Source organism: Pinus tabuliformis, chromosome 6 (genome assembly GCF_031772625.1).
Source record: "Pinus tabuliformis cultivar Carrire ecotype Pingquan chromosome 6, CPIR1, whole genome shotgun sequence".
Classification (NCBI taxonomy): domain Eukaryota; kingdom Viridiplantae; phylum Streptophyta; class Pinopsida; order Pinales; family Pinaceae; genus Pinus; species Pinus tabuliformis.
The window spans coordinates 906162508-906175301 of record NC_142292.1 but is presented as its reverse complement, the minus strand read 5'-3'; positions in this window follow the sequence as shown (position 1 = coordinate 906175301).

The window sequence follows — 12794 nt, the reverse complement described above, 5'->3', positions numbered from 1 at the left end:
TCTTCTTTATAACAGCTTAGCTGCTGAATTTTAACAATACCATTCCCAGACTTTCCTAGAATGGCTGCAACTGCGCGTTCAGGTATTACAACTTCAACCATAGTTTTTGTGATAAGCCCACCAGCAGCTCTGACACTGCCCATTCTTGAGTGCTTTTTTGCAAGGAACACATATGTTTTCATTGCTAAAGGTCCTATTGTCCAATGTCAAATTCATATGCTTTTCTTGCAAATCTATACTGAAGAATCTAATATTTTTTGCAAAATGCAATTTGGTACAAACTGCACATGTATTCCTAGGCGTGTCTTCGACTTTTTCCATATAAATCTGTATTGCATTTTTCTTGCTTGTAATTCTTGACTTCTTATTAGAAAATGGTTTTTTGCATATGTCATTGCATTTGCGTTTTGTACGTATGAATTGCTTTAGCTTGTGATAATTCAGCCTACGATGCTTAGTTGGTTGCATTTGTTCTAAATGAGATGCTATCTCAAATGCAATATTATTGCTAAAATGTACTTGAGATATACATTGCTCTTTTTCTAGTATATGCTTATGATGCAATTGATTACAAACGTCGTTTGCTTCCATGTGCATTTGTTGAGAATTGTGAACATATTTTTGTATCATTGCGTGGTAGTGAATATGTGATGTATTTGTCCTGAATGACATGATGTTAACAATATGATTGCATGTCGAATAAGCAAAACTGTAATTGACAAAGTTATTAGCAACAGAGGACCATACTTGGATATTGACTTTGAATATCACAGATATCCATTGCAGACAGAATGGTCTGCCTTCTACCTGTCCTTTCTCATATTTTTTTTTTTTTAGGTTAAGACTAAATTAAGTACCCACGGGGAATTGAACCAGTGACCTATCGCAAGGAGTGCCTTAACAGTGCACCCATTCACCGTCAATCCAAAGCCCCGTGGGCACCTGTCCTTTCTCATATGGCATTGCCATATTTATGAGATATTGTTGCCAGTTGCTATTCATTGTATAGTGTATCACATCAACTACTAGGTATTGCTCTAAACAATGCAATGCATCTCGATTCTTATGCATAAGTGCATTGCAAAAAGATTGCACAATGTAAAGTCGCAAACACTCTGCATCGAATTCTGTTGCTACTAAATAGCAAATTGCATTAAAGAGACTGTCACCACAATTAGATGTCACTTGCTTTGCAATTGTTAGTTCATTTAAAAGCATATTATCTGCAATATGCATCCAATGGCTTTCAATATCTTTGCAAATAGGTGACAGGTAGATATTAGACTGGTTGCAAATGCATATTGGAAACTTTTGGTAAACCAATGGTTCATAATGACCACTAACAGGATTTGCATCATGAAAGAGAATGCAATATGGAATTGCATTTTCATGTTGATTAAAAAGCAAATATCTTGTTTTTCTTGTCAATGACCAAATTGCAATTGATATATCTAGCCATTTAGCTAACCAACATATGCAAAAGGTATCACCCCATAAACCTTGGTCAGATTCCTTTATATTTGTAGATGCAGAACAATGCATTTTATGAAGATATGTACCAATATCATTAACACCATGCAACTCGTATAGGAAGTCAGGTGCTAGTTCATACTCATATGACTCTATTGCTTCAACATCATTGTTCTTTAAGCAAAAAAGAAAGTGTTCTATTAACCCATTTCGCAGTTCATTTGAAGTATAACGAAAATGTAGAAGCATTTCGAATGAGTCAAATAGACAATCTCCTACAGTATATGAAAATGCATTTAGTCTAAAAAGACCATTTCTTTTTAATACAATATCAATGTTGTCAGGCAAAATGCATTGCAATCTGAATTTGTAATTGTCAACATCTATTATTTCTTCCATCATTTGCAATTGCTTACCAGAGTTGCCTTTTGCAATTGTCTTGTACAGCTTTGCAAAAAATATTGATCAAGTTAGCAAAAAGTGAAGATGATTGTTTCGAACAAAATATATATATATTAAAAAAATAGGCTATTGCATTATGTTGCTAAACAAATATCAAATTTCTAGCAACAAGCCATATTTATAAATAACAAAGAAATTGGAAATGGAAACAATGCAAAGACATAATGAAAAAATGGAGCATAACTTTAAGAATATTTGTGCAAGTTAACAAAAGGAAGCAATGGAAAGACAAAATGAAAAAATGCACCATAACTTTAAGAATATTTCTGAAAGTTAACATCATTGTCGATTGCATTTGTGAAATAAAATAACTCTGAGGCTATTTATGAGTTTTACATAAGTGGTGCAGTAATTCAACTGTCAAAATATACAAAGTATTGCCTCCAATTGCTGCAAGGTCGCAACTCCAAAATATTTCAAGGAAAAAAGTTTCCTCCTATTCAATATGAGAGTATGGCTATACTATATGGATCTACACAGAATTCAAGGATCAAGGAACCCAAACAGGGCATTGAGAAGCAGATACGAGTAGTGCATAAGTGTACTTCCATAAGGTATGATTCATATAAATGATCAACATGTAATATGTTCAAAGGACAGCTTTGGCAAACACACCAACAATCTGCCTGAGCAAATTGCCCCAAGACTGCTGCCGATTCTGGCACCTGAAAAAAGATGCCCAAAAATTACAGGTCTTTGATGATTCACAAATTGTGGTGAATTGGATGAATGGAACAAATTCATTGGATAATTATAAATTTCAGCCTATATTTGAGGAGATTCAACTTGCTTGAACAGAGTATTTAACACATTATCTTTCAACATGTGTACAGAGAGAGGAACATGGAAACTGATGGACTGTCAAAAGCTGGATTACACTTGGAAGCACGAGCTTGGATCATTCAAAAGAAAGTGGAAGGGCAGCTCATGGAATGTCTTCATACACCTTTCATATAATCATGGGACTGTTTAAATGTGAATATCTATATGTATATTTTTTTATGGGACTGTTTATGAACATATCTAGGAGCTAATTTTTTATGAGACAAAACTGGTTTCAAACCTGTGATATATGTTAGAATGACTATGATAGGGCTGTCATATTGACATTTTTGAAAACTGTTTATGAAGCAAGATATCTTCTCAGCCATACTTTTATCACTTCCTATGCTTAAGGATATCTCTGAAATGCAGAAACACATATAGTAAATGTAATTTTGTTTTCATAATAAAATTATTTTTTTTGCCTGAGGAGTGTGATGCTGGAGGTATGATTCATATAAATGATCAACATGTAATATGTTCAAACGACAGCTTTGGCAAACACACCAACAATCTGCCTGAGCAAATTGCCCGAAGACTGCTGCCGATTCTGGCACCTGAAAAAAGATGCCCAAAAATTACATATCTTTGATGATTCACAAATTGTGGTGAATTGGATGAATGGAACAAATTCATTGGATAATTATAAATTTTAGCCTATATTTGAGGAGATTCAACTTGCTTGAACAGAGTATTTAACACATTATCTTTCAACATGTGTACAGAGAGAGGAACATGGAAACTGATGGACTGTCAAAAGCTGGATTACACTTGGAAGCACGAGCTTGGATCATTCAAAAGAAAGTGGAAGGGCAGCTCATGGAATGTCTTCATACACCTTTCATATAATCATGGGACTGTTTAAATGTGAATATCTATATGTATATTTTTTTATGGGACTGTTTATGAACATATCTAGGAGCTAATTTTTTATGAGACAAAACTGGTTTCAAACCTGTGATATATGTTAGAATGACTATGATAGGGCTGTCATATTGACATTTTTGAAAATTGTTTATGAAGCAAGATATCTTCTCAGTCATACTTTTATCACTTCCTATGCTTAAGGATATCTCTGAAATGCAGAAACACATATAGTAAATGTAATTTTGTTTTCATAATAAAATTATTTTTTCTCCCTGAGGAGAATAAGGTAGCCTAACATCATATCAGAACCAATCTGGTTATAACTACCTAACATGAGATTTTAATCTAAGCGTTAAATAGACAGAATGTCTTCATACATCATTATACGCAGCTAGTTGGATGCATTACCCAACTTCTACTTGTTGGGATCATCTCAAACAAGATTCCCAGTGTAAATTGACATCTAACTTTAACGTGGTCAACTGTTTCTCTAACATTGTACCTTAAAGTTAAGATATACTTTACCAACATAAGATAGTACAAATCATTAGAATCGAGAATAATTTCTTAATTAATTATATGAAGTGCTCTGAAACTGGAAAGTTGAAACATATGCTAATTCAAGTTGTCTGCGGTATTGACCCCAATTAACATCATCGCAATACATCCACTTTGTCATGGATGATAAAAGTACAAAATGGTTATGCGGAATGACCCCTTCTCAACTACAGGGTTTACCCGGACTATGGTACAAATATGTATTTTGAAATAGCAGAATAATGTTGAGAAGTCATTTGGAAAGCAATTTCATTCTTGCATATATGGTACGAGGCCAAATAAAAAATACTCTTCCATTTGGAAGGAAACAATGATCGTACTTTTTGAGTGACCAATAATATACACTATGCAAATCTCCTACAGTCATTAAAGGTCAAAGTGCAAACTAGAACAGGTGATGAAACTTATTTCGTTATACCACTCATCTGTCAACTGTTACTTCCATTCTAAAAGATAAATAATATATCATTGTAAAGAGCACTGGCAGCAGAAGTCAATTCGAACCAAAAGCATAAAATCAGGACAGAATACAGGTATATCTATTATTATTTTTCAGTTGTTTCCCCTCAGTTGTTTCCCCTAAACCCTGGTTCCTTTAAATCCAAATACTGGTATTATTTATGGAATCATAACATATTTAAGCCAATCGATATTTAGCTATAGAAGTCTACATATTTTACGAATAAACCCAATTGCTAGATGCTTTGAATCAAAATATTCTTATTGCTTTTGGAAGCATGGAAAATCAAGAAAAGCAATATTTAGCTACAGAAGTCTGGATATTTACCAATAAAACCAACTACCTTTTATTATTAGTAAAGGCACACATGGTCGGACAAAATACTTGAAAATTCAACGGCCTGAGCCTGCCATTTTCAGTTAGGAAGATGAAACTCTTATGCTCGGTGAAAGGAGATAACGCGGTTTTGCAGCAAATGCAGAGGAAACTCGCAGCTCGTTCCGCGTAGGGGTTAAACAGAACGCTCTCTCAGCTTCCACTAAAATGATAAACCCTAGGAACCATCCCCAAAACCCAAAGTGTGAAAAACATCCCCCTGCATCTGATATTCCGGTGATGATTCATGGCATGGCGAGAGAACAGTGGCATGTTAGTCCCACTAGATGGTTTGAATCAAAATATTCTTATTGCTTTTGGAAGCATGCAAAATTAAGAAAAGCAATATTTAGCTACAGAAGTCTGGATATTTACCAATAAAACCAACTGCGTTTTATTATTAGTAAAGGCACATATGGTCGGACAAAACACTTGAAAATTCAACGGCCTGAGCCTGCCATTTTCAGTTAGGAAGATGAAACTCTTATGCTCGGTGATTTTTCATTTGGCTTTGGCCAAAAACCCTAAATAAACATTTTTAGCGAACAAATACCCAAATAAACACAACAGCCATTCGCAATGGTTCCCCTAATTTACATTTGTGGATTTAACCACCAAAACTATTGGATATTCACAGTCGGCGACATGCATATCAAAGGAAGAGTTATTTCTCATTATAGCCTTTTGAAGACAAGACCCATGGCGATTCTTACCTCGACTTGAAAGGAGATAACGCGCTTTTGCAGCAAATGCAAAGGAAACTCGCAGCTCGTACCGCGTAGGGGTTAAACAGAACGCTCTCTCAGCTTCCACTAAAATGATAAACCCTAGCCGATTCGACAACTCTTAAATAGGCCCAACGTGCGATAACATAACTAATTTCCGTCACCTCGATCGATCTGAACCATCCCCAAAACCCAAAGTGTGAAAAACATCCCCCTGCATCTGATATTCCGGTGATGATTCATGCCATGGCGAGAGAACAGTGGCATGCTAGTCCCCAGGTGCACCATAGTAACGTAAAACACTTGAGCCGAAGCATGCCATCTGGTCCCAGCTACTAAATTCAACGCCCTGAGCCTGCCATTTTCAGTTAGGATGGCTTTGGCCAAAAACCCTAAATAAACATTTTTAGCGAACAAATACCCAAATAAACACAACAGCCATTCGCAATGGTTCCCCTAATTTACATTTGTGGATTTAACCACCAAAACTATTCGATATTCACACTCGGCGACATGCATATCAAAGGAAGAGTTATTTCTCATTATAGCCTTTTGAAGACAGGACCCATGGGGATTCTTACCTCGACTTGAAAGGAGATAACGCGCTTTTGCAGCGAATGCTGAGGAAACTCGAAACTCGTTCTGCGTAGGGGTTAAACAGAACGCTCGCTCAGCTTCCACTAAAATGATAAACCCTAGCCGATTCGACAACTCTTAAACAGGCCCAACCTGCAATAACATAACTAATTTCTGTCACCTCGATAATAAACACAACAGCCATTCGCAATGGTTCCCCTAATTTACATTTGTAGATTTAACCACCAAAACTATTCGATATTCACAGTCGGCGATTCTTACCTCGACTTGAAAGGAGATAACCCGCTTTTGCAGCAAATGCAGAGGAAACTCGTAGCTCGTTCCGCGTAGGGGTTAAACAGAACGCTCTCTCAGCTTCCACTAAAATGATAAACCCTAACATCGCCAAATAAACACAACAACCATTCGCAATGGTTCCCCTAATTTACATTTGTGGATTTAACCACCAAAACTATTCGATATTCACAGTCGGCGACATGCATATCAAAGGAAGAGTTATTTCTCATTATAGCCTTTTGAAGACAGGACCCATGGCGATTCTTACCTCGACTTGAAAGGAGATAACGCGCTTTTGCAGCAAATGCAGAGGAAACTCGCAGCTTGTTCTGCGTAAGGGTTAAACAGAACGCTCTCTCAGCTTCCACTAAAATGATAAACCCTAGCCGATTCGACAACTCTTAAACAGGCCCAACCTGCAATAACATAACTAATTTCCGTCACCTCGATAATAAACACAACAGCCATTCGCAATGGTTCCCCTAATTTACATTTGTAGATTTAACCACCAAAACTATTCGATATTCACAGTCGGCGATTCTTACCTCGACTTGAAAGGAGATAACGCGCTTTTGCAGCAAATGCAGAGGAAACTCGCAGCTCGTTCCGCGTAGGGGTTAAACAGAACGCTCTCCCAGCTTCCACTAAAATGATAAACCCTAACATCCCCCTGCATCTGATATTCCGCTGATCATTCATGGCATGCCGACACAACAGTGCCATGCTAGTCCCCAGGTGTACCATACTAACGTCAAACACTAAGCCGAAGCATGCCATCTGGTACCAGCCACTTAATTCCTCACAGACGCATTCACCTCGAACAATGCGAAGCCCGTAATAAGACTCCAAAACCTTTCCACCCCAAAACTTTGGTTCGACTTAGGTTATAATGCTATTATAATGAAAAATCACGTCGGTCAACCAACGGTCAGCGATCGATCGATCGCATATAGTCCCAGGCAGGGACTAATAAGTTAACATAACATAAATAATCAAATAATGCATTATTTAACCTATTTCTTAATAATGCAGGTTTTAAAAACTACTTCTTATGATACTTTACATTAGTAATCAAATAATGCATTATTTGACCTATCTCTCAATAATACACGTTTTAAAAACCATTTTTTAATGATACTTTACATTATTCATATGTTGAATTGAGGCTTCTGTGATCTATAATATTTGAAAGAATAACTTCGGCGTAAATCACATGAGACAGACATTTGTTTGACGCTTTTAACAACCTAATATTATGATTTTAATTTATATATATATATATATATAATTATTAAATAATTTGAATAAATAAATAAACTATCTTTTCAAACTAACCATTGAAATTACTAATCCTAACTTTTATCTTAATAACCTAATATTATAACTTTAATATATATATATTTAAATAAATAAATAAATTCCTTTTTTAAACCAACCATTAAAATTATTTATGTATTTTTACCTAATTTAACTTATTTCTATAAATAATAATAGGAAAAATAATAATAAAAATAATAATAATATTAAATTAATAAATAATAATTTGACCTCGGTCCTAAGGTCAAAATTAGCCGTTAGTCAATTTAGCCGTTCGAGACTCTGCTCATACTATTTATCATGCTAAGATGGATCTGTTTCTTCAACTTGTCTTGACGATGAACCACACTAGTTGGTTCGAAACGCGTCGACCAATGTCTGTCTCATGTGATTTACGCCGAAGTTATTCTTTCAAAAATTATTCATATGTCTATACACATTTTACTCATATATAATCTAACCTATTAAATTTTAATATTTGTAAATAATTTATTTAATATAATTTCTCTTTATTTTTATTTTTTTTCCGAAGGTGGCAAAACCTATCAAACTCAGGTGTCAAACCAACAGTGAGGACAACCATCTCTGGCTACTATCCGCGAATGTCGATTTGACTCATCACCGTTATCAAGGAAAACCACGTCACCTGTAATAACCCGCTGGTGGTCCGTAAGGGAGCAGGCTTTCACTCCTGCCAGATGCCTCTGGGTCTTGGGCGGTTAACCTGTTTCCTTACGTCCGAGGAAGACGAGCTCTTAGCCAAGCAGAAGCAGTTTTACGGCATACTCCAGGCCGAAATTTCTCTTTATTTTTTTTCCATTACATAATTTACTTTTTAATATTTTTATGTTTAATTAATTTAATTCAAAATTTCAGATTTAATTAATTCAATTTTTTTTAATTATTTTTATTAATTTCTTTATTTAATTATTTTTACTAATTTTGTTTGTTTGAAAATTATTTCAAAAAACCAATATAAGTTTTCGCTGTAAATAATTAAATAAAAAGAAAAGAGAAAATAATAAATAATAAAAAAATATGATTTTTGATTAAATAGTTAACTTAGATCTACGTGCCATTTTCTAGGCACGCTACATTTTGGAATAAGATAAGTTATACAAGCCACAATCAAGGCATGAATTTTGATTTAATACAATATTTTTATAATGATTTAAAATAGTAAATAATATGTTTAGACAATGCAAGTAGATCCAAGTTAAATATTAAAAAAATCAAAAATCATATATATATTCTCTTTTCTTTTATTAATTCTTTTTCTTTGACTTTGTTCTTTTAAGGACTATATTATTTATTTAATATTAATTTTTTAACCACTAATTGTTAAGCTACCTTCTATTTAAGACTTCAAAGCACTCGTTTGTAATCATTCAATTCTCTGGCCCCTAATGATGGGTGAAGTGTCCACCCAAAATGTTGGAGAAGATCTAAATATTTGCACATAGTGCTATCCCAAAAATTATCTCAAAAAATCAATATAAGTTTTTGCTGTAAATAATTAAATAAAAAGAAAAGAGAAAATAATAATTAATAAAATAAATAAATATGATTTTCGATGTTTTAAATATTTAACTTAGATTTAGGTGAGATCGTCTAAACATGCTACTTTTTAGAGTTTTTAGTTAAAATTTGACCAAATCTTATTTTTTGTTGCTAAAAATTGGCTTACGATTGCATATATGGATTCAACACTTTGAAATACCCTTGGGCACTGAGTTGTGGAGAGAGTTTACAACTCAAACTTGGGAATCCAAGAAATGATTTTGGACAAATCAGACCAAAAAATATGTCAAAAAAAACAAACCTCCAAAACATCAAACAGAAAAACTACCAATTTTAGATCGAGGTTGGTTTTTTTTTTCAATATATTATTTATTATTATAAATCATTATAATAATTTTGTATTAAATCAAAATTCGTGCCTAGATCGTGGCTTGTACAACTAGTTAGTACAATGAAAGTGCTTCAAGGCCATACATATTTGTAAATCTCAGGACGATCTTTATTCTCAATATCTATTAACCATTTTACTATCCTAAAGGACGCATGGCCTTTGGAGGTGTAGATTCTCCAAAAGGCCTCTAGATACTGACAAAATTTACATTGCATGTTAGATCCACTGTTAAGGAATATTTGCTAGGGAAGAAATACCGTTTCTCATTAGGACTCTTGTATCCAAGTTTACACCGTTTACACTTTTATTGGCAAGATAATTTGTAGCAGAATTGTTCATTCTCAACACATGAAACAAACTAATAGCAGAGAATGTCAGTTTCAAATTCTTGATTCGATCAATAATGCTTTACAACTTTCAATTCTTAGGCAAATATTCATGAATAAGGTGATGGATAACCAATTGCGAATCTCCCAACACCACCAAACCTTATATGTTTGAGAAAGAGCCATTGCAGTGATCCATATGCCCCTACTGTAGCATTTACATATTTGCCTAACCCAACTATACTCAATTTCAAATTTTCTAAATTTTATTATTATTTAATTTTACATATTAATTTTATATATAATTAATTATTTTAAATAAAATAATAAATATTTAAAAACTACTATTTAAATGGTTGAATTGAGGCTTCTGTGATCCATAACAATTATAAGAAGAAATTTCGGCGTAAATCACATTCAGAAAATCATTGTCGATGTGTTTCGAACCAACCAGTGTGGTTCATCGTCAGGACAAGTTGAGAAATCAGATCTATCTTTGCCAGTTAAATACTTTGAGCAGAGCCTCCAACGGCTAACTAGGGTAACGTCTAAATTTGACTAGGGACCAAGGTCAAACAAACCAGTTATAAATTAAACGTAAATAAGGGACCTTACCTATATATAAATTAAATGTATAAAGTAAATTTAATTAAATTGGTAGTTTAATAAATCGTTAAAAGTATTAACTATTTAAATTATAAATATTAGTATATAATTATTAAAATTATAAAATTTTTATTTTTAAATAGGAGGTTAAGTTTAAAGCTAGATGGAAAAAAATAAAAATAAAAATAATAAATAAATAAATAAAAATAAAAATAACTAATAAATAAATATATTAGAATAAAATACTATTTAGTTAAAAAAATAATAATAATAAATAAAATAATAAAATAAAAATAAAAAATAAAAATAAAATAAATAAAAAATAAAAAATAAATACAATTAAATAATAATAATAATAATAATAATGATAATATATATATATATACTTGAAGGAAAAAAAAATAAAAAAAATGTGGGGGTTATTTAATAAAATAAAGAATATTAGTAAAGATTTTAACTATTAATGTCTATCAAGAAAAAATGAAAAGAAAGAGCGACACAAATAAAAAGAAGGAGAAGGTCAGGAAAAGGACCAAAAGAAAACCACAGAGCAAGAAGGGGAAACCCTAGGAGGAAGTAAAAGACAAGGCTCCAAGGGGAACAACAAAAGCTTGAAAAGGAAAAAAGGGGGGCGGGGGCGAGGGAAGGAAAAGAAAGACTAGGAAGAAAGGGCAGGGATCCAACAGCTACTGATCTTCTAGCCGTCATCTCTATTGAGATTGTTAGGCCTTCTTTCAATTTCAATAGCTTCCCTGAATTTACGATGATGGAACTGAGCAACTTTGGCAATAACCTTGGCCTCCTCTATACAAACCTGATGCTTGGTCTTCTCCACATGCTCTGCTAATGCTGAAGACTTGGTTCTCCCATGTCTTAGGTCAGCTGCATGTTCGTTGATCCTCTGATGGATGGAGCGCCCTATTTCCCCGATATAGGGGGTCCCACACGAACAAGGGATCAAGTAGACACCCTTCATGTCCTTAGGGTCAACAAGATCTTTCACCGATCGGAGCGATTTACGAATGGTGTTGAGGGGCCTAAAGGTTGAGGGAATATCATACCTCTTAAGGATCCGAGCAATCTTGTCCGTGGTTCCCTGGACATAGGGAAGATGGACACCTAGTCGGCGCTCTTTAGGTTCTTTTTTAATTAACGAATTTTTAGAGGCTTTAAGGAAAGCCTTCTAACCTAGGCGCCTACTATAGCCATTCTCCACAAAGACATTAAGGAGATGGGATCTCTACTTATCGAAGCTCTCATTATCAGAAATCCTAAGGGCACGAGTAGCGAAGGTGTTAAGAACACCCATCTTTTGAGCAGGGAAATGATGGGAATTGGCATGAAGATACTGCTCAGTATGCGTTTTCTTCTGGAACACTGAGTGGGATTGTTCTTAGATATAAGAATATCCAGGGAAGGGAGGCAACCATTGACCTCTTTTTCCATAGTGAACTTAATGGCAGAGGACTGACAGTTGAGGTGATTAAAGAAGAGATCCAGCTCCTCTTGGCCATGGGACCAGATGACATTAGTGTCATCTACATACCTTTTCCATAGCTTAGGAAGGAGACGAGCTGAGGCTAAAGCTTTGGCTTCGAAATCTTCCATAAAAAGATTCGCAACAATAGGGGAAAGGGGGGAGCCCATGGCAACACCACAGGTCTGTTCAAAGAACTCACCCTCGAAACAGAAGAAAGTGGAAGTGAGATAGATCTCAACCAGATGCGCGGTATCGGGATCTGTTAGGCGATAGATCACTTCCAAGGCCTCCTTTATAGGGATGCAAGTATAAAGGGAGACCACATCAAAGCTGACGAGAATGTCATCGGAGTTAAGCTTAATGTCCTTAAGCTCTTTAATGAAGGATGCAGAGTCTTTCACGAAGGACTCTGTACAGCCAACCAGGGGCTTAAGCTTAAGGGCAAGGAACTTAGCAAGAAGGTAGGTCGGACCACCAATGGTGTTGACGATAGGCCTCAGAGGGGCCCCCTCTTTGTGAATCTTAGGCAACCCATAGATCC